The sequence below is a fragment of the Pelodiscus sinensis genome, chromosome 27 (assembly GCF_052426305.1).
Source record: "Pelodiscus sinensis isolate ZL-2025 chromosome 27, ASM5242630v1, whole genome shotgun sequence".
Taxonomy (NCBI): Eukaryota; Metazoa; Chordata; order Testudines; family Trionychidae; genus Pelodiscus; species Pelodiscus sinensis.
In genome coordinates, this window is record NC_143078.1 from 562,075 (window position 1) to 583,400 (window position 21,326).

The 21,326-nt window shown below is 45.9% G+C and overlaps 1 long non-coding RNA gene across 1 annotated transcript; it reads right to left on the bottom strand.

Moving 5' to 3' along the window:
• Nucleotides 1–599: 599 nt before the first annotated feature.
• LOC112545096 (uncharacterized) lies at nucleotides 600–20,972 on the bottom strand. The gene is made up of 4 exons (XR_012897844.2): nucleotides 20,424–20,972; nucleotides 19,737–20,123; nucleotides 18,403–18,611; nucleotides 600–5,602 (listed from the first exon to the last, which is right to left on the bottom strand). It is a non-coding gene; the product is annotated as an uncharacterized LOC112545096 (long non-coding RNA).
• Between the last annotated feature and the right edge of the window lie 354 nt (nucleotides 20,973–21,326).

The following is a 21,326-nucleotide window of genomic DNA, read 5'->3' on the forward strand; positions in this document are numbered from 1 at the left end:
CTCATCCTGTTTACCTCTGACCATTTCTCTAACTTGCTAAGGTCATTTTGAATTATGTCCCTATCCTCCAAAGAAGTTGCAACCCCACCCAGTTTGGTATCATCTGCAAACTTAATAAGCGTACTCTCTATCCCAATATCTACATCATTGATGAAGATATTGAACAGTACGGGTCCCAAAACAGACCCTTGAGGAACTCCACTTGTTATCCCTTTCCAGCAGGATTTAGAACCGTTAACAACAACTCTCTGACTACGGTTATCCAGCCAATTATGCACTCATCTTATCGTGGCCCTATCTAAGTTATATTTGCCTAGTTTATCAATAAGAATATCATGCGAGACCGTATCAAATGCCTTACAATAGTCTAGGTATATGACATCCACCGCTTCTCCCTTATCCACAAGGCTCGTTATCTTATCAAAGAAAGCTATCAGATTAGTTTGGCATGACTTGTTCTTCACAAACCCATGCTGGCTGTTCCCTATCACTTTATTACCTTCCAAGTGTTTGCATATGATTTCCTTAATTACCTGCTCCATTATCTTCCCTGGGACAGACGTTAAACTGATCAGTCTGTAGTTTCCTGGGTTGTTCTTATTCCCCTTTTTATAGATGGGCACAATATTTGCCCTTTTCCAGTCTTCTGGAATCTCCCCTGTCTGCCATGATTTTTCAAAGATCATAGCTAAAGGCTCAGATACCTCCTCTATCAGCTCCTTGAGTATCCTGGGATGCATTTCATCAGGACCTGGTGACTTGCTGACATCTGACTTTCCTAAGTGATTTTTAACTTGTTCTTTGTGTATCCTATCTTCTAAACTTACCCTCTCTCTGCTTGTATTCACTACGTTAGGCACACCTCCAGACTTCTCGGTGAAGACCGAAACAAAGAAGTCATTGAGCATCTCCGCCATTTCCATGTTCCCTGTTACTGCTTCTCCCTCCTCACTAAGCAGTGGGCCTACCCTGTCCTTGGTCTTCCTCTTGCTTTTAATGTATTTATAAAAGGTCTTCTTGTTTCCCTTTATGCCTGTAGCTAGTTTGATCTCATTTTGTGCCTTTGCCTTTCTAATCTTGCCCCTGCATTCCCGTGTTGCTTGCCTATATTCATCCTTTGTTATTTGTCCTAGTTTCCATTTTTTATATGACTCCTTTAAATATACACAGTTATTCAGGCTAATCCCTCATGGAAAGTTTCCCACGTGGAATGTTTTTTAACCCAGGAAGGTTCTTGACAAAGAAGTTAACAATTCAGCATCCTTGGAGGCTTTCCATTTGAGATTCATGCTGCCTGTCTTTCAAAACTAGGCAACCCAAAGGCACTTCCTATTTCCAGGGGCTGTGGCGCACACCTTTTCGGTATTTACACAGTCAGCGACATCTGCCTAACAAGCCCCTGTGTACACGTGGACCTGAGAAGCGCTCACCATTATCGAGACTTGAGACACATGGTGATAGTTATAAAAAATAAATAAAAAAAGCAGCTCTGGTGTCTGAGCTCTGCAGCAAATGGAAAGCTTTCCCAGCCTGGCGGGTGTGCATGTGGTCACAGAGTGCGGAGCTGGATTTTGTCCTAGCCTGCATCTTCCCCTTTTCTGTATTTGCATATGGCTTATCTCTCATCGTAAGCTAGAATTTTAACTCCTTTGGGACAGGGACTGATTTCTTATTATATGTCTGCAGAGCATCACAATGAAACAACTACTACAATGAGGCCCTAGTCCAGGGGTGGGTTAAAGGACCTCCACAGGCCAGATCCGGCCCACCAAGTGGGTTGATGCAGCCCATGGAGGTCCTGCTGCTCCCCTGCTCCCAGGCCAATCAAGGCCTAGGGATGGGGGAAGCACATAACACTTCTAGTCAACCAGCGTTCCCTCTAAGCTGCGCACCTGCATGGCCGTGCACTAAAAATTTTAGGTCCACCCACATCATTTTAAGAGCCACACAGCAGCACTCGCTGCTCACCATCCTGCTGGAATGGAAGGTGAGTTGTGGGGGGCAGCTGCCTTTTTGCTCAGCTTGTAGCAGGGGTGCATGAGGTGACGCTGTTCCAATGAGGCTGCCCCAGCTGGAACAGGCCTTATGTAGCCGTCGCTTTACTCCAGCTGGAGCCAGGGCCACCTGCGGGACTGGGACCATGGTACTAAAAATAGCACCACAGCCCTGGCTCCAGTTCCCACAAACTGCTTTCCACATCAAAGGTAGAAAGTTAGGGAAGGGGCACGGTTGTGGACAGGCGTGGCTTGAGGCCGGCTGCGGCAGCTGGTGCCCCAGGCAGGCTGTGCAATCCGTGCCCCCGCCTACACGGCATCAATGGCCGTGACGTCATCACAGGGTGCCCCAGCGCCCCGTGACGTCATCACCAGGCGTCCGGACCAGCGGCGCTCTAGGCAACTGCTTAGTTCACCTAGGCTCACGGGCCACCCCTGGTTGTAGACAATTGCTATAAATATCATCTCAAATGATGCACCCTTCTGTACAACAGTCATCTCCTTATATTTATAACTGGTGCTAAGACCTACAATTATTCATGCTTAAATTTAAAAAATAATGGGTCTGAAATTTTAAATCTCAGCTATTTTAGTTTCTTTAGCAAATCATATTATTAATTTAGTAGTAGTAGTAGTATTTAGTAAAAAAACTTGTCTTTTGATGATTTAGCTTGAATGGGATTGCCCTCAGGTTTTCCAAAACTAAGGCCAAATATATGAAGTTTCAGTCCAAAACGAAAAATATTTGAGAAAGTACTGAACAACTGAAAAAAAGGGTTTTAAACTTAAATATCCTTCTCGTTATTAGGCATGGTTTTATTAGTAGCACTTTTTTATTCACTGAGCATTCAGGCTTAGATATTATAATGGGCTTAGATATTATAGTGTGAAACCCTACAATAGATATATACAGATCAATAAATATCCTAATTATGACCAGAATACTGCTTCCTGAGCAGCCTCTGCCCACGGCGAGCCTCAGCCTGCCACTGACAGAAGCTGCTTCGTAGCAGCCTCCCCTACCCCGGCCCCTGCTGCTTCAGACAGAGGCAACGGGAGTGGGGGCAGGCAGCATTGTGGAGATGGTACGGGGAGAACCTGCTTTTAAGTCAGCTCCCCCCAGCACCAGCTATTTCCCCCAGAGGCAGCAAGAGGGTGGGGGAGAGGAAGCAAGTAGTCGATACTCTACTCGACGGCCCATTAAGCTTTTGCTTGTCAGGTAGTCGACTGTTCCCTCACATCCCTAGTTCAGGGCTTCTCATAGGCCAGATTTACTTTTCTGGGGTTCTGGAGTTAGTGGATTTTATGGACCCCCATAGGCTCTGAGTGGGGAGAAAAAAGGGGTTCAGTGTGCAGGATAGGGATGGGGTTCAGGATCTGGGTGTGAGGTGGGTGCAGAAGGGGGAGAGGTTGTGAGGTAGGGTGCACAGACAGGCTGGGGATAGGGTCTCTGGCCAGGAGGGAGGGTAGAGGAGGGGATTTGGGGCAGGGAGTCTGGCCAGGAGGGGGAGTGCAGGAGCAAGGGAGGGTGTCAGAGCAAGCTGGGAGTGCGGGGGGAGGGGAGTGAGAGGGATTTGGGTGCAGGGTCTGGGCATGAGGGGGGACACTTACCTAGCCTGGCACCTGCTGCTGCAGGGAAAGCCTCCAGGCAGCGTGCTCTCATTCCCCCAGCGGGGCGGGGGAGGGGAGAGGGAGCTCAGTCCCCCTCTCATGCAGTTGTGGGGCTGCAACACCAGGTCAGGCTTCCCGCTGGCAAGGCGTGGGGGGGGGGGAAACCTCTGACCTTCCCCACCAGACCAGGCTCTGCTGCTTCCCCAGTGGGTGGGGAGAGGCGCAGGGGAGAGAAAGCAGCAGCAAGCCCGAGCATGCCCCGGGGCGGGGGCAGAAGAACCTGAGCGCTCCCCGTGGGGCAGGGGGGTAGAATCCCAGCCAAGCTCCGCATGGTCCCTGCCAGGGCAAAGGTGGCAGTGAAAAACACCAAGGTCTGGGCGTGGCCACTCGGTGCCTCAGACCTGGCCACTCCTCCTCCTCTCCCCATCCCGGCAGCAGCGGCCACTGCAACAAGCCGCCACCTGCACATGTGGAGGAGGCGGCGGCTGCACAGCCGCACCAGAGTCCCCGTGGGACAGGGGACGTCCTGCGGGATGAGGAGGGGGCTGCGCGGTGGTTGGTGGAGAGCCCAGAGCCACTCACTACCAGAAGCCCTCCCCAGCTGGCAAAGCACCAAGGGGAGCTGCCTACGCGCTCTGTGGGGGGGCGGGGAGAACACTATATGTCTACTATAGTTTTACATATTTGTATTCAATGGAAGTCTGTTGAGGAAGGGCAAACAAACAAATCCAGTATATACTGTAGCGCAAACTGCAGCGTCATATGCTAGCTCAATCAATGTAACCTGATATTCCAGAATGATCCTTCCAAGTACAGTTTCTCTTACTGGTACTGGACTTTAATTAAATTGCTAATGGCTGGCATCCTTGGAAATAGAATTAGGGTAACAACGCTACTGTTACAGTTGAGATTGCTTTTTTACACCATTCTACATATTAGACTGTATTTGTACTGAAGTAAATTTGAATAATACGCAAGATAGACACACATCTCCTCTGGTGTACTAATATTCTTAGATGTTATAAATAAACTAACAGTACAAATATGGTGTCCTCACCTGCTCACAATTTTTCCTCTCAACAGCTAACACAGAGCCAGATGAATTGCAGATCTAGCCTAGCTCATTCGTTTATCATGCTAAGGCACATCAGTCCTGAATCAAACAATGTGAAATCAAACCAATCTCCAATGCATTCCAAGAACTTATTGGATAGTCTGTGCCCTGCTGTGTTATTTTCCCTACATATATCTGGATAGTTGAAGTCCCCCATCACCACCAAATCTTGGGCTTTGGATGATTTTGTTAATTGTTTAAAAAAAGCTTCATCCACTTCTTCCACCCGGATAGGTGGCCTGTAGTAGACTCCTAGCATGACATCCCCCTTGTTTTTAATCCCTTTTAGCCTAACCCAGAGACTCTCAACACCTCTGTCTCCTATGTCCATCTCCACCTCACTCCAAGTGTGTCCATTTTTAATAAATAAGGCAACACCTCCTCCCTTTTTTCCCTGTCTGTCCTTCCTGAGCAAGCTGTACCCTTCTATAGAAACATTCCAATCATGTGTATTATCCCACCAAGTTTCTGTGATGCCAACAATGTCATAATTGTACTTATTTATTAGCACTTCCAGTACTTCCTGCTTATTTCCCATACTTCTCGCATTTGTACATAGGCATCTAAGATCCTGATTTGATCTTGCCTCCCAGTTTTGCCCTGACCCTCCTTTCTCTCTGCCATTGTAGCCCACGCTCCCTCCCATTTCTGACTCATCTCCCAGGTCTCCATGTTCTCCACTTACCTGTGGGCTTTGCTCACCTGTCCCCGTCGAACCTAGTTTAAAGCCCTCCTCACTAGGTTAGCCATTCTGTGTCCAAATAGGGTCTTCCCCCTCCTCGAAAGGTGGACGCCATCCCTGCTTAGCAGTCCTTCCTGGAATAGCATCCCATGGTCGAGGAAATCGAGGCTCAGGTGATCTTCAGTGGGATTCTGCCTGTTCCTAGAGAAGGGAAACAAAGGTGTGATAGGATTATGGTGCTCAATAGGTGGCTCAGGCAGTGGTGCTATAAGGAGGGCTTTGGGTTGTATGGCCACTGGGAGACATTCACGAACAGAGGACTGTTCTCTAGAGATGGACTTCACCTAAGTAGGGAAGGAAACACACTTCTAGGATGGAGGCTGCCACAACTGATTAAGAGAGCTTTAAACTAGGAATTTGGGGGAGACGGTTGGGAGATGTTCAGGTAATCTCTACGCTGGATGTTAGCATTGAGAGGGAGGAAAACAAAGTAAGAAAGGATATAGCCGGGGGTTGGAGATTGTACATAAGGAGGAAGGGCAGAGTGGATACTAGTCTAATAGGTCATATTGGAGGTACAATGTCCATGCCAAATGGAGTAAAGGGTGTGAGTGAGGTGAAACAACAAACATTAAGATGTTTGTACACCAATGCGAGGAGCCTAGGTAACAAAATGGATGAACTAGAGCTATTGGTCCAGGAAGTGAAACCAGATATTATAGGAATAACAGAAACATGGTGAAATACTAGGCATGACTGGAGTACAGGTATTGAAGGGTATGTGCTGTGTAGTGAAGACAGAAATAAAGGTAAAGGTGATGGACTAGCATTGTATATCAATGATGAGGTAGATTGCAAAGAATTAAAAAGTGAAGGAATGGAGAAGACAGAGTCTGTCTGGGCAAAAATCACATTGGGGAAGAAAACGATTAGATCCTCCCCTGGGATAGTGCTTGGGGTGTGCTATAGACCACAAGGGTCTAATTTGGATATGGATAGAGACCTCTTTAATGTTTTTAAAGAAGTAAATACTCATGGAAACTGCGTAATCATGGGAGACTTCAACTTTCCAGATACAGACTGGAGAACAAATACTGGTAATAATAATAGGGCTCAGATTTTCCTAGATTCCTTCATCAAGTAGTTGTTGAACCAACAAGGGGGGAAGCCATTTTAGATTTGGTTTTGGTGAGTAGCGAAGACCTCATAGAAGAAATAGTTGTAGGGGACAACCTTGGCTCGAGCGATCATGAGCTAATTCAGTTCAAACTAAATGGAAGGATAAACAAAAATAAATCTGAGACTAGGGTTTTTGATTTCAAAAGGGCTAACTTTAATAAATTAAGGAAATTAGTTGACTGGACTAAAGAAATTATGGATCTTGAGGTGGAAGAGGCCTGGAATTATTTTAAGTTCAAGTTGCAGAAGCTGTCAGAAGCCTGTATCCCAAGAAAGAGGAAAAAATGTATAGGTAGGTGTGTTAGACCAAGTTGGATGAGCAAGAATGTCAGGGAGGTGATTAAGAAAAAGCAGAAAGCATATAAGGAGTGGAAAATGGGAGGGATCAGTAAAGAAAGCTACCTTATTGAGGTTAGAGCATGTAGGGACACAGTGAGAAAGGCTAAAAGTCAGGTAGATTTGGACCTTGCAAAGGGAATTAAAACCAATAGTAAAAGGTTTTATAGCCATACAAACAGGAAAAAAACAAAAGAAGAAGTAGGACCGCTAATTACTAAGGATGGAGTGGAGGTTAAGGATAATCTAGGAATGGCCCAATATCTAAACAAATACTTTGCTTCAGTCTTTAATGAGGCTAATGAAGAGCTTAGGGATAATGGTAACATAACAAAAGGGACTAAGGATATGGACGTAGATATTACCATATCTGAGGTAAAAGCCAAACTTGAACAGCTTAATGGGAGTAAATCAGGGGGCCCAGATAATCTTCATCCAAGAATATTAAAGGAACTGGCACATGAAATTGCAAGTCCATTAGCAAAAAATTTTAATAAATCTCTAAACTCAGGGGTTGTACCATTTGACTGGAGAATTGCTAATATAGTTCCTATTTTTAAGAAAGGGAAAAAAAGCAACCCGGGTAACTATAGGCCTGTTAGTTTGACATCTGTAGTATGTAAGATCTTGGAAAAAATTTTGAAGGAGAAAGTAGTTAGAGACATTGAGGCTAATGGCAATTGGGACAAATTACAACATGGTTTTACAAAAGGTAGACCGTGCCAAACCAACCTGATCTCCTTCTTTGAGAAGGACATGAACAAGCAATCAAAAAAAAAAAAAAAAAAAAAAAAAGGAGAGATACTAAATGCAGAAGACAAAATTCTGACGAAGGAGCTAACAAAAATGTAATGAAATGTGGGTGAAATAACAAATACCATGAGCCTGGGAAAATAGTATCATTGTGGCATTGCAAAAAATGGCTGATCTTACACAGTGCATGAACTGGAGAAACACTGAGCTACTCTCAATCCTGGTTAACGTCTTGCTGAATGATAAAGGCGGCATATGCATCAATTCAAGAGGAACAGACAGATTATATTGCAGACTAATATTCACTGTCACCAAATCTTTGAAAAAGATACTACTTGGCAAAAATCCATTTTAGTCCAGAAAGCATTCTAGAGTGTTCGCAAAGACACTGTGAGTCATTGCTAGGAGCTATGGAATACCAGACAAACGGATCAGCATAATGAGGACTTTATATGATGGAAGTACATGTGCAGTAAGACAGAAGGCAGGCCTGAGTGGATGGTTTGATACTGTGTCTGGACTTTTTCAAGGGTGTGTATTATCACCCATCTTCTTTGCACAAGCAATAGCTGGGTGATGAAATGGGCGACAAAAGTCTTCATGAACAGGGTGAAATGGTTTAGTGGAGACCCCCAGTTCCACGACCCTGTCTTTGACAATGGCGTTGTTTTTGTAAGTATGATATGGAATGGAATGATTGCCCATTCCTCATCGGTAGAAGAGAAAGCAAATAGAGATAACCCCCCCTAAGATTATGAAGGCAAAGAGCTGGATAACAGATGCAGAGCTATGTAAAAGAAATCAAGCACACAGCAGTTTGCCATTTGAGTGAGATGCCATTTGAGGGTGGCCATGACATAGCTATTCATATGAGATCTGGAAAAGCAGCGCACATAAGATCCAAGCAGGTGAAGATGAAGGTCAACTGATTCCAGGCAATTATACTTACCAAGCTACTGTAGAGAGCAGTGACTTGGTCAGCAATACCAAATTGGAGACTGCCCATTACTGATGGCTGAGGAGACTACTACACATTTCGTGGCGACACAAAAACAAACAAAATCCAAGAACAACAACAAATGCAAGATGAAGGGAGCTGACAGAGCAAGACATGTTAAAAATACCAGATGAAGGCCAGATGGTTGGTACATGTACACCTGGGGGGAGGGGGAAGCAAGGAATACAGAAGATAGGGACAGAAAATATAAAAAGCACTGGCATCACCTCAGAAGACACAGCATGGGAAGCAACCAATCGTAGTCAGTGGAGGAACTGGAGTGCCTGATAGATCAGTGGCACATGACACACTAAGGTCTAGAGCAGGGGTGGGGGCTCTAAGGTCCAGGGGTGCCCCCGGGTTGTCTGGATCCAACCCCCAAGGCTCAGGGAGTCCATGCTGGTGCCCCCCGCTACCCCACCACAGGACTGGAACACACAAAATCTACTAGGCTGGGCCCTCCTAAGGTCTGGTATGTGAGAGGGATGTGGGGAGGGTCTTTCTCCTCAGCTGGGGGCCACATCAATGGGGGGGGGGGTTAAAAATATTTTTGCTTCTCACTTATGTCGGCCCCCGACTGATTTTTCTGGGTCAGCAGCCCCCGACCCAAAAAGGGTTCCTACCCCGCTCTAGGGATTAGAGTTACTTGCTGTAGTATTAAAAGTTTCTGAACAGCTGAGACTCTCCATTAAATGTTAAACTAACACGAGAAAGAAGCTAAAGGAAATGCACACACATCATGACTAAAACCTGGGTATGTGTGGGAGTTTTGTATCTATTATCTTTCTAACATACCTTTCACCTAGGGATTGTAGATATTCGGTGCTTTCTAACAGAACTGTCCCATGGATATGTGGAAAAAATGATGTTTGAAGCTGAATGACAGATCTGGCAAAGGTACTGTTAATGCCTCTTACGGCTCTAGATGGTGCTATGTAGTCATTAAGTCAGAATCTGAAAGAAAAGGAGGACAATATCCCTGCAGCATTTTGAACCCCCCCTCCCCCACTATTTGCATCAGGCTGCATTAATAGCCTTCTCTTATAAAAGGGTAAATTGTCTATTTCTTGTTTTCACCATGGTCCACTGGATATAAGGCACATAGAAACAAAATGAGAAGCCTTTGAATCCATAGTTTACATGAGTCCAAACCAACATTGTCAGCTATACTGAGACCAGTCCCAGAATTCAGTCCTATACTCGTCTTTTATTATTTCTGAGTGTATCCGTTTTTCAGTTATTTTATATCCAACTCCAGCAGATTTTAGATTAGCATTTGGTGCTGGTCTTTTCCAAACTCTTTGCTCCAAGATTTTATTCATTCTTAATCCTTATTCAGTTAATTTTTAGAGCAGTTAGAGAACTTCTATAGCATTTTCATTTTATGTCCAGTTGAATACAAATCGCTCCATCATTGTTTAAGATGAGAGTTTACATTTTATGGCATCATATTTTCTCCATATAGACTCTCCAGTATCAGCCTATGGCTGATAAAGTACTGTTGCTCAGCTATTTAGAAGTACATTGCTCATTCACAGAGAAAGCAATCACTGTGGAGAGAATGCTCACCAAGAAACATGCACAGATACAAAGCAACAGTGAACAAATCCAATACTTCTCCCTCCCCATAAGCGCCAAATAACCTCACATCTACTGAGCTGTATAATTCAATCAAGAGTTTCTCATTCATTTTGTTAGGGAAATCCACTTCCCACCCACATTGATTCTGTGTGTTTCTTCTTCTACTGACCTAAACGGAACGGTCTGGGAGACTGAATTCCTTTTTCTTGTGGTTTCGCTCTTTGAATAATCAGCCCTGTGGTATCCCTCAAATATGGAAAACAAAACAACCACAGTTACCACATAATTCAGTTTAGAGAGCCCTTTTGACATGGTAGTAAGGAGGAAAAGAATGATAAGAACCACTAGATTCACTTTTGCCCAAAAAACCTGACATCACAGCAAGCTATTACAGGCTTAACATTTGCTTCCACCCTGTCCAGTTATTTGGGTAAAGCTCTTTTGCAATTGTCTTGTTTCTTCTGAAGAGGAAACCCTGAATTGACTTTTCTCCATAGTGAAGATGCATTTCGAGAATAAAACTAGCAGAAAACGCAAAACAAATGCTAAGAATATGGAACATATTGTGAAAGCTTCAACAGCCTCTCGCTGAAGTGTAGAATTTTGCATTCTTGACTTGTTTGTTTCAATATCAAGAACTTAATGATGGGGGGGAGATTTAAAAATGATAGCACCATTCGCAGAACTCATATAAGTGCTCCAGAAGATCACAGATCTAGACACAATAATGCACTGTATTAGACCGCTCCCCCCCGTGAATACACATGATGAAATACATAGCCATTGTGCATTCCAGCCAGATAGGCACTGCTTGTCTGTCTATTCTCTGTAACAAGGCACAGATTGAGGATTTAGCACCACAAAAAAGCTAATACTAATGGAAAGCAGACAATTTTGTCTTATCTTTTACCCCATCTGTTGAGAATGGCTTGTTTCCCTCACATTTATAAGCTGCAAGATCCTGTATGGAAGTGGTAACAGCCCAGACAATGTAAGGGGAGGGACATACAAAAAACCTCAAAAGCAATTTTGAACTAAGCAACGTTTTTTGTCACTGAGACCCTGATTATTCCAAGATGCATATGCAGAGGTGAGGGATTTTTTGGTATTGATGTTTCTTAATGTGTGGGGTTTATTTTCTAGCCTATTAAACATAATCAGCTAACCTATGCTCTTACAAAATTGCAACTGTCTTACAGTTTTGTTGAGTTTCACTTCAGTACCTCTCTCAATGCTCTGTAATGTTTCAAACTAATGGATGAGATTTTTTTATGCGTGAGTAATATTACCATAGTTACCAACACAATAGTTACATCAGGTAACAATTTGTTGCTGAAGATGGCAAAGAGAGGTAATCAAAGAACTGACCTCGGGATATATAGGCATAGGCAAATGGCTCATTTGGACACATTCCTCTCACAATTAAGTAATGTTTATGACTTGACTCAATCAGGACTAACACCCACATTCCTCTGGGAAGTAACACCCACCCCCCAAAAGTCAAAGAGCTTTGCCTAATGAACAAACCTCTTCAGTCAAGATGCAAACTTCCAACAAGGAAATAGTTAAGCTCTGAAAATGAGACCATGTTATGACCTTTTGTAAAGTCTTCATTAGGTAGTTAAAATAGCAAAAAACCCTAACTGTCTGAATAATTCTTCTCTACATACGGGATTTATCGGTAATTTTGGTTTCAAACTTATGCATCCATTTGTGTCTTTTGCTGAGGCTTTCTTTTTTTCATAATTGATAAAATGCCCTTACAATCAAACATTTTTATTTCACAGCCCAGAAACAAATCAACTGTCATTTCAACAATGACTCTGAAATCTTTATCCATATTTGAAGTGTCCTTTCACTTAAATCTATTTCCACATCAACAGTAAGCTCAAATAATTATTCAGATAAGCCCAGTCATTATGGCAAGTGAAGTGTAAAAATATAATTAGGAGAGCCAATAAACAATTTGAAGAACAGCTAATCAAATACTCAAAGTAACAGGGAAAAAAAAGCAAATTGAAAGCCAGAAACCTGCTAAACAACCCGTGAGGCCATTGGATGGTCGAGATGCGAAAGAGCACTCAAGGACAAGGGACTAATGGAGAAACTAAATGAATTATTTGCGTTGGTGTTCCTGGCTGAGGAGGTGAGAGAGATTCCCAAATCTGAGCCATTCTTTTAATCGGATTTGTCTTCACAAGTGTCCCAGATTCAGGTGTCTTTAGAGGAGGTTTTGGAACAAATTGATAAATTAAACAGTACCATATCACCGGGACCAAACAGCATTCATTCAAGAGTTCTGAAGGAACTGAAATGCGAAATAGAACAACTATTAATTGTTACTTGTGACCTGTCCTTTAACTCAGCTTCTGTACCAGATGACTGGATGAGAGCTAATATGATGCCAATTTTAAAAAAGGTTCCAGAGGCAAGCCCAGCAATTACAAGCCAGTGAGATGGATCCAGTGGCTAGTGTGTGTTTAGATTTCTAGAAAGCCTTTGACAAGCTCTCCACCACCCAAAGCTCTTAAAGTAAGCTCTCATGGGATCAGAGGGGAAATCCCCTTATGTATCAATAACTGGTTACAAGCTAGAAAACAAAGGGTAGGAATCCATGGTCAGTGTTCAGAATGGAGAGAGGTAGATAGTGGCATCCTCCAAGAGTCTGCACTGCAAATAGTGCTGCTCTACAGTCATAAGTTATCTGGAAAAGGGGTCAACAGGGAGGTGGCAAAATGTGCAGATGATACAAAACTACCCAAGACGGTTAAGTCCAAAGCAGACTGCAAGAAGTTGCAAAGTGATCTCACAAAACGGGAAGACTGCACAACAAAATAGCAGATGGAATTTAATGTTGGTAAGTGCAAAGTAATGCCCACTGGAAAACACAATCCCAGCTATCCATTTCGAACGATGGGGTCTAAATTAGCTGTTACTGGTCGAGAGAGAGATCCTGGCGTTATTGTGCACGATCTCTGAAAACATCCACTCAGTGTACCGCAGCAGTCACAAAAGCTAACAGAATGTGTGTAATCATGAGGAAGGGGATAAATAATACAACAGAAAATATCATATTGCCTCTATATAAGTCCATGGTACTCCCACATCTTGAATATTGATTACAGATGTAATCACACCATCTCAAACAAGACATATTGGAACTGGAAAAGCCAACAAAAGGGCAAAAATAATAGGGGCATAGAATGGCTTCCGTATGAGGAGAGATGAATAAAACTGGGACTTTTCATCACGGTAAAGAGATGAATAAGAAGGGAAGGGCGATCATACAGGTCTATAAAATCAGGACTGATGTGGAGAAAGTAAATAAGAAAGTGTTATTTACTCCTCATAACCCAAGAACTAGAAATCGTTGTGGCTACATGATTTCTAAACTAAATCATATCTAACATCCCTGTAACAAAGTACCAACTCTAGTGGGTGTTTAAACCAAGATTACCTACTGTAAAACCAATATTAGTGTACAGCTCTTTTACAAAATCATTATATTTAGGAGAATAATGCCCCACAGCAGGGAAAAGAGGTGTTATCTAACCAGGAATTTCAACTGTGTGAGTCCTAAACTTCATCATGTGCTTCAACATGGATACTTTTATACCTTCTAAAACCTCACTTCTACCATAATCCCATTATGAGGTAAATTATAATTACTGCTTTGGGTGAGCCATAGAATGCCATGCCTCTACTTCATATAAAATGTGTCAGTCTCCTAAGTTAATGACTCGAGTTAACTTGGCCCTAGAGCAAATAAAATATGTAAGACCTTACTAGACCACTGGTCTGTTAATGCATTATTTGGTCTAGGGCTTGCCTGTTGAATATCTACTTGTATTGTCCAGGCTCCACAACCCTTTTCATGTGCCTGCCTCTCTTTCTTCCCTTTGTCCCTGATTTCCAGTTTCTTTCCTTCCTCTCCTGTATTCTCTATGAAGCATGGTATTTTTCAACTACTACTTTGGGACACAAGTATGCATGTGTAGCCGTAAATTGGCTCTCCACTGTGTGAATGCAGCCTCTGCCTGTGTCTCCCCTGGTGACTAGGTGGTTTTGCCAGAGGGCTAAGTAAAAAACTCCACCCTTTCTAGCATAAACCAAGTCCAAAACCTTCATCTAATCTTTCTTTGGGTCACAGCCAACCCTCAAGGGTTTAATCACTTCTGGCCCCTTCCTGAGGTGTAATAGCAGTAGTCATTGCTTGGCATTGTGGTGTAAATGGAAACTTTGATCCCCATTTTAAAAAAATGAGATACCATAATAGAGGCCCAACTTAAATGTACACCCCAAATTAAAAAACACAGTAAGAAAACCAAAAAAGTGCCACCGGGCTTAACAACCAAATAAAAGAAGCAGAGAGAGATTAAAAGGCATTGTTTCAATAGTGGAAGTCACATTCCAGTGAAGAAAATAGAAAGGAGCATAAATTCTGTCAAATTAAGTGTAAAAATTTAAGAAAAGCCAAAAACTCAAAAAGGAATAGCAAAACATTTTTTAAGTACATCAGAAGCAGGAAGCCTGCTAAACACCCAGTGGGGCCCTTGGATGATCAAGATGCTAAAGGGGCCCTCAAAGATGATAGTCATAGAATCATAGAATACTAGAACTGGAAGGGACCTCAAGAGGTCATCGAGTCCAGTCCTTTGCCTTCATAGCAGAACCCAGTTCTGTCTAGACAATCCCTAATAGACATTTATCTAACCTCCTCTTAAATATCTCCAGAGACGTAGATTCCACAACCTCCCCGGGCAATTTATTCCAGTGTTTGACCACCCTGACAGTTAGCAACTTTTTCCTAATGTCCAGCCTAAACCTCCCTTGCTGCAGTTTAAGCCCATTGCTTCTTGTTCTATCCTCAGAGGCCAAGATGAACATTTATTCTCCCTCCTTCTTGTGACACCCTTTTAGATACCTGAAAACTGCTCTCATGTCCCCTCTCAGTCTTCTCCTTTCCAAACAAAACAAGCCCAATTCCTTCAGCCTTCCTTCATAGGTCATGTTCTCTAGACCTTTATTCATTCTTGTTGCTCTTCTCTGGATCTTCCCCAATTTCTCCACATCTTCCTTGAAATGCGGTGCCCAGAACTGGACACAATAGTCCAAGTCCTGATCAGCACAGAGTAGAACAGAAGAATGACTTCTCGTGTCTTGCTCACAACACACCTGTTAATGTATCCTAGAATCATGTTTGCTTTTTTTGCAACAGAGTCACACTGCTGACTCATATTTAATTTGTGGTCCACTATAACCCCTAGATCCTTTTCTGCCGTACTCCTTCCTAGACAGTCGCTTCCCATTCTGAATGGTTGCGTCTAGATTGGCATGATTTTCCAGAAATGCTTTTAACGGAAAAGTTTTCCGTTAAAAGCATTTTCAGAACAGAGCGTCTAGATTGGCACAGGATACTAAACTCCGAGAGGCTCTGGGAGACAGACCCATAGTCTCCTATAGACAACCACCTAACCTCAAGATGATTCTTACCAACAACCACAGGACATACCACACTAATACCAACCCTGGTACCTTCCCTTGCAACAAACCCCGTTGCCACATATTCACTCTGCTGATACCATTATTGGACCCAACCCAATGAGTTATAAGATCAAGAACACATATTCCTGCGCATCCAGAAATATAATCTATGCTATCGTGTGCCCAAAGTGTCCGTCTGCTATGTACATTGGACAAACATCTCAGACACTTCGCCAAAGGATCAATGCCCACAAAACAGATATTAGACAGGATCACAAAGAAAAAACAGTTTCTTGCCATTTCAACCAGAAAGGACACTGTCTCAACGACTTGATTACCTGCATCCTGCTTCAAAGACCTTTTAAGACTTCACTTCAAAGAGAATCCTCTGAACTGTCATTCATGCTTAAATTCGACACTGGTAGGGTAACCCGGGCCCACCCACACCTCCGGGTCCCGGCCCAGGGCCCTAAGAGGGGGGGCTGATTACTCTCTCACCCTTAACCTCCCCTTGGTCAACGGGGACGCCACCTGAAACACGCTGACCCGAGGGCCCTAAACCCCGCTCTGGGCCACTTCCTACCCACCTAGCTCATCCCCCAGTTGGCTCCTGTCGGCTCGTGCCTCAGCACCCTAACCCATCAGCACGACTGCCGCGGGAGGTGCACTCTCCTTACCGTCCCTCCCCGGAGACTTCCTGCTCCGCATCACCTTGCCTGATCTCCCCCCTTCCTGGGTTGTGGCAGCTGTTTTTAAAGACGGTGCCACAGTGCCACATTGGCCGCCTGACGCCTGCGCAAGTGTGCCATGCGTCACCATGCCCCTGGCGCAGAGCAGGTACTGCCTGGTTGCGACTCCCCTGCCCGATTCTGCCTGTGCGCCCATCCCACTGCTGCGGCGCCATCCCTATCCTCTCCTGGCTGGCACCAGCCATGAGAGTAGGGAGCCTGGCGGCTTCCTCACAGTGAACCCTCGGCCTGGAGGCGTCTCTATAATCCGCTGGCGGTGCCGGCGCCGCTCCTTCCTTCCCCGGGGCAGTGCTTGCCGTGGGAGCGTGGAGCCCGGCACCTCCCCCTCCAGGTTCACCTGTATGCTCTCTTTCGTCCCCTCCTTGTCTCCTGCCACCCGCGACAGAGAGTCCGCCTTTTGATGGGTTTTACCCGGCCGGTGACTCATGTCGAAGCAATATGGCTGCAACAATAGGTATCAACACGTGATCCTCGGGTTTGTGTCCTTCAGGATTGCAGCCATCGGAGGGGTGTGGGATCTGTTACTAGTTGGAACTGGGCTACTAAAAGATAGTAGCGCAATATATCAATGGCCCATTTCGTGGCCATTCTATTCTCTATTGTTGGATAGTTCCGCTTTCGAGTGAACAGTTTGCAGCTTACATACAGAATCGGATGTTCCTCCCCATCAACCTCTTGAGAACACTGCGCCCAATCCTACATCCAAAGCATCTGTCTGCAACATGAACGGCTTTTCGAAGTTGGGCTGTATCAGTATCGGTGCTTGGGTTAGTCGTACCTTCAGCGCTGGGAAGGCCCTCTCACTATTTTCTGTCCACAATACCCTTTTTGGTTGGTTGTTCTTCGTGAGTTCTGTTAAGGGGGCCATTATCGTTGCGAAGTTGGGCACGAAGCGCCTATAAATAACCGGCCAGTACCAGAAACCGGCGCACTTGCTTCTTAGTGTTTGGACAGGGACACTCCTGTATAGCCTTTATCTTACTCACTAGGGGTTTCAGCCTCCCCCGCCCTCATGGTGTATCCTAAGTAGGAGACTTCCCTGTGCCCGAGGTGGCAATTGCTCGGGTTTGCGGTGAGGCCCGCCTCCTTTAAGGCTGTCAGTACCACCTCTAAGGGTACGTCTAGACTACAGGCTTTTGTCGACAGAAGTTTTGTTGACAGATACTGTCGACAAAGTTTCTGTCGACAAAGAGTCTCTAGACTACATTCAGTTCTGTCGACAAAGCAAGCTGCTTTGTCGACATGGCAGTGTAGATGTAATAACGCCTTCTGTCGACAGAACATTGTCAACAAAGGGCATTATTCCTCGTAAAATGAGGTTTACCAGCGTCGACAGAACTCAGTGGTAGTGTAGACACAGGTTTAGTTTTGTCGACAAAAGTGGACTTTTGTCAACAAAACCCTGTAGTCTAGACACACCCTAAGTGTTGGATGTGCGCAGGCCAGGTAACGCTATAGATGATTATATCATCAATGTACGCCGCGGTTGTTCAGTATCTTATTCATTAACCTCTGAAATGTGGCCGCAGCCCCATGCAGGCCAAAGGGCAGCATCACAAACTGATATAGCCCAAAGCGTGTCAAGAAGGCAGTCTTTTCTCAAAAGGAAGGGATCAAAGGGATTTGTTAATAACCCTTTGTAAGGTCCAGGGTTGAAATGTACTGGGCCTAGCCTAAATGTTCCAGGAGCTCATCTACTCTCGGCATCGGGTAAGCATCAAAATGTGATATCGAATTCACCTTCCTAAAGTCAATGCAAAAGCGGACAGCTCCACTGGGCTTGGGCACGAGCACTATGGGGCTACGCCACCCACTGTGAGACTCCTCTATCACCTTCCATTGTAACATAGTGCTTAGCTCTTCCTGCATGGTGCCCCACAATTTCTGCAACAGTGCGCATATCGCATCACGGACTTTCTTACCAGGCTCCATCTCGATGTGATGACTCAGGAGGGTCGTCCGCCCTGGGTGTATCGACAAAACCTGGGTAAATCGCTGCATCAGCCGTTGTATCTTCTCCCGTTGTTGCGACGTAAGCTCCTCACCAACCTGCTCAGCGCCTTCTCCTTTCTGGTCGGCACTCCAGGGTCCCAATTCCGATTCGGGGCTCAATTAGCAAGGCTTCTCAAGGCTTCCATTTTTTTAACAGATTAACATGATACATTTGAGAATCTTTACGTTTCCCCGACAACTGGCCCTCATAATCTACATCCCCGATGCATCGCTGTATTTTGAAGGGCCCTTGCCACTTCGCCATTAACTTAGAGTCTCGGGTCGGCAGCAACAAGACCCAGTCCCCAGGTTCAAAGGTTCGTCGCCTGGCAGTCTGGTTGTAATGCCTGGCCTGCCGTTCCTGTGCCTGTAGTACATTATCCTGGGCAAGGTCCCCCAGGGCACACAATTTCTCCCAGAGTTGCAAGATATATTGGACTGACCCTCGTACTCCACTCTCCTGCTCTTCCCAGCCCTCCTTCACTAAGTCAAGTATGCCCCGTGGCTGCCATCCGTATAATAGTCGAACGGGGAGAACCCCGTGGAGGAGTGCGGGACCTCTTGGATCGAGAACAACAGAGCCTGTAGTACTTTGTCCTAGTCCCAAGGGTCCTGCTCTACGAACTGGTGTAGCATCGTCTTTAAGGTTTTATTAACTCTCTCACCTAATCCATCCATCTGCGGATGGTAAACTGACATTCTCAAAGTCTTAATCTTTAAGAGTCGGTACAATTCGACCATCAATTGGGATGTCACGTTGGGCCCTTGATCCGTTAGAATGGCCTGGGGTAGCCCTACTCGTGTGAAGATTTTTACTAGCTCAGATGCTAACACTGGTGTGGGTGGTGTTCTTTAATGGCACCACCTCTGGGTACCTTGTCGCATCGTCTATTAAGACAAGGATATACTGGTGTCCGGCCTGGGAGCGCTCCAAGGGCCCTACCAAATCAAGGGCCACTCTTTCAAATGGTACACCTACCACCAACAGGGGCACCAGTGGGGCCCGCGGTACCTTCCCCGGGGCAGTTCTTTGGCACTCTGGGCAGAAGTCACAGAAGTCTCGCACCTCTCTAAAAATCCCTGGCCAATAGAACCATTGTGTCACCTGTTGTAGCATCTTTTCGCAACCCAAGTGTCCAGCCCATGGGTTCGCATAGGCCAGTTCTACAATGAGTCGCCGGTATCTTGCCGGCACAAGTAACTGTCATATTTCCCCCTGCCCTTCTGTACCCCTCACTACTCAGTACAACTAGTCGCTACATACCATGAAGCGGGGCCCTCTGCTCGGCACCTCATCTGTGGGGTCAGGCCCCGTGGCTTCCCCAGCTTGCTCCCAAGCCTTCTGGAGCATGAGGTCCTCTTTCTGCTCTTGAAGAAAATCCCCCTCATCCAGCCCCGTGTCTGGGGTTAGTCCTGAGCCGTCCCCACTGCTTGTTTCTGTCATTGGAGGGGGTGGTATGATGGCGGGTGACTAAGGCCTCCTTATGTATTGGGCTGCTCGATGCTCCAGTGCACGGATTGGAATATGGGTTCCATAAATGGCTCCATCGCAGTTCGGGAACCCCAGGGCAGCCCATCCGGCCACAATCGGGTCCACGTCTTCCAGGTGGATGACCCTGAGCAGCAAGATGGAACTGACGGCCCTCACACCCTGCAGAAGGAGACAAATACACACACAAAACAGAGAATGAGAAACGGAGTGCCTGAGCCCCTGGGAGGTGCCCGTCCCCCTCCCATCTCCTTCCCCACTCAAGCCCCAGGAGCCATCTCCTATGAGGCCACCCCCCCAGCAGTGGGGCTGGGTGAGGGTAGGACTGCAGAACCCCCCAGGGATGGGGCTTCTCCCCACCCCCACTCCACCCCCAACACCTCCCAACCCTGCTTTCCCGAGGGCCCCCCTTTTCCAGGACTCCCCCCACTGTGCAGGGCCTGAAGCCCCAGAGTGCCTTACCTCCATGAGGAGGGCCCCGACGGTGGGCTTCCCCATGCCCAACTGGTTGCCCATCGACCGGTAGCTGTCGGGGCTGGCGAGCTTCCAGATGGTGATCGCAGTCCGCTTCTCCAGGGGGATAGCAGGCCGCAGGTGGGTGTCACGTCTCTGGAGGGTGGAGGCAAGCCAGGCACACAGCTCCAAAAAGGTGACCTTCCGCATGTGGAAGTTTTGGAGTCACTGCTGGTCATCTGCTCCATGACCAGCTGGTCCCACCAGTCGGAACTGGTGTTGAGCCTTCAAAAATGCTTCTCTACTGTGGGGTGTGGTTGCCAGAGTGGAGCTCTCACACCCAGGGAGAGGGTCCCCAGAATGAGCTCGGGGTCGGACTCTGTCAGGACCAGGAAGGCAGCCAGCACAACAGAAACTGCAGCATGGCCGTGTGGGGCCATCGCATGCCCAGGGGCAGCTCTGGCTCCATGGCACCAAGGGTATGTCTAGACTACATGCCTCTGCCGACAGTGGCATGTAAAATAGGCTACCCGACATAGTCAGTGAAGGGGGGACTTATATATCCCCGGCTTCGTTAAAATAAAAATGGCCGCCGCGCTGTGCTGGCTCAGCTGATCGTCGGCACAGCACGGCAGTCAAGACGCAAATCGGTCGACAGGGGAAGCCTTTGTCGACCGCTCTCTTATGCCTCGTGAAACCAGGTTTACACGAGTGGTCGACAAACGCTTCCCTGTTGACCAATCCGCGTCTTGACTGCCGCACTGTGCCAACGATCAGCTGAGCTGGCACAGCACGGTGGCCATTTTTATTTTAACGAAGCTGGGGATATTTAAATCCCCGCTTCACTGACTATGTCGGGTAGCCTATTTTACATGCCTCTGTTAGCAGAGGCATGTAGTCTACACATAGCCT